Source organism: Crocuta crocuta, unplaced genomic scaffold, assembly GCF_008692635.1.
Source record: "Crocuta crocuta isolate KB4526 unplaced genomic scaffold, BGI_CrCroc_1.0 scaffold972, whole genome shotgun sequence".
NCBI classification, from domain to species: domain Eukaryota; kingdom Metazoa; phylum Chordata; class Mammalia; order Carnivora; family Hyaenidae; genus Crocuta; species Crocuta crocuta.
In genome coordinates this window covers 246,397-248,124 of record NW_027527925.1, presented here as the reverse complement: position 1 = coordinate 248,124, position 1,728 = coordinate 246,397, and positions in this window count along the sequence as shown.

Here is a 1,728-nt window from a genome sequence, read left to right as displayed (position 1 = left end):
ATAAGGAAACAGACATTCAAGTCCAAACGGCAAAGAGAACTCCTCTCAAAATCAACAAAAATAGATCAACACCATAACATATCATAGTGAAACGTGCAAAATAGGAAGAGAATTCTGAAAGCAGCTCAGAGCAAAAGATCCATAAACTATAAGAGAGATACATAAGGATATCATCAGACTGGCCACTGAAACTTAGCAGTCCAGAAAGGAGTGGCAGGAAATATTCAATGTGTTAAATGGGAAAATATGCATCCAAAGATTCAGTATCTAGCAAGGTTGTCATTAAGAAGAGGAGAGACAAAGACTTTCCAGATGAAGCACCAAGGGGAAAAAAGTCCTTAACCTTCACATGGGAAGACAGATCAGGTTCAAAGCATATCTGTACACATAAAGATGGACAGGTCAGAAAGGGGTGGCATGANAGTCTCTCATGGTTTCCCTCTCTCCCTCTTCCCCACTATTTCCCCCCTTTTTCTCACCCATGGTTCTCCGTTAAGTTCCTCCTAATCCTCCCATGGTTCTCCGTTAAGTTCCTCCTAATCCTCCTATACGTGCAAACATGTGGTATTTGTCCTTCTCTACCTGACTTATTTTGCTCAGCATAAAACCCTCATTTCCATCCATGTTGCTACACATGGCCAAATTTCATTCTTTCTCTTTCCCATGTAGCATTCCATCATATAGATGTACCACATCTTCTTGATCTGTTCATCTGTTGATGGACACTTAGGCTCTTTCCATGTTTTGGCTATTGTGGAGAGTGCTGCTATGAACATTGGGGTCCATGTGCTCCTGTACATCAGCACTCCTATATCCCTTGGGTAAATACTTAGCAGTGCTAATGCTGGGTCATAGGGGAGTTCTATTGTTAATTATCTGAGTAACCTCCACACTGTTTTCCAGAGGGGCTGTACCCGTTTACATTCCTACCAGCAGTGTAGGAGGGTGCCCGTTTCTCCACATCCTCGCCAGCATCTCGTGTTCTCTGATTTGCTCATTTTAGCCACTCTGACTGGCGTGAGGTGGTATCTCAGTGTGGTTTTGATTGGTATTTCCCTGATGAGGAGGGATGCTGAGCATCGTTTCATGTGTCTGTTGGCCATCTGGATGTCCTCTTTGGAGAAGTGTCTGTTCCTATCTTCTGTCCATTTCTTCGCTGGGTTGTATGTTTTTCGGGTGTGGAGTTTGGTGAGTTCCTTATAGATTTTGGATATCAACCCTTTATCTGATATGTCACTTGCAACTATCTTTTCCCATTCCGTTGGTTGCCTATTAGATTTATGGATTCCTTCCTTTGCTGTGCAGAACCTTTGGATTATGATGAGGTCCCAATCGTTTATTTTTGCTCTTGATTCCCTTGTTAAAGCATAATTTTTGTTTAGGAGTTTAAATTATGATTGATTTAAAAAATAAGATTATTTCTTCTTATTGGAATGTAGGACATACAATGTTATATTAATTTCAGATGTACAGTATATTGACTAATTTTTAATGCCTAGTGTTTTTATATTTTTCTATTATAACCACATCAACATTTAATTTATAAAATATTACCCTAAAATGCAACATTGAAGCAACACTGATTACAATGCAGTGACCAAAGAAACAGAACAATCAATAATCTAATGAAGTGATTGAGAAAAAGATGTATAAAGGAGATCCCTTCAATTTTATTCTCAACCACAGTACTGATTAGTGGTACTGTCTTTGACACATCAATTAGTCTGA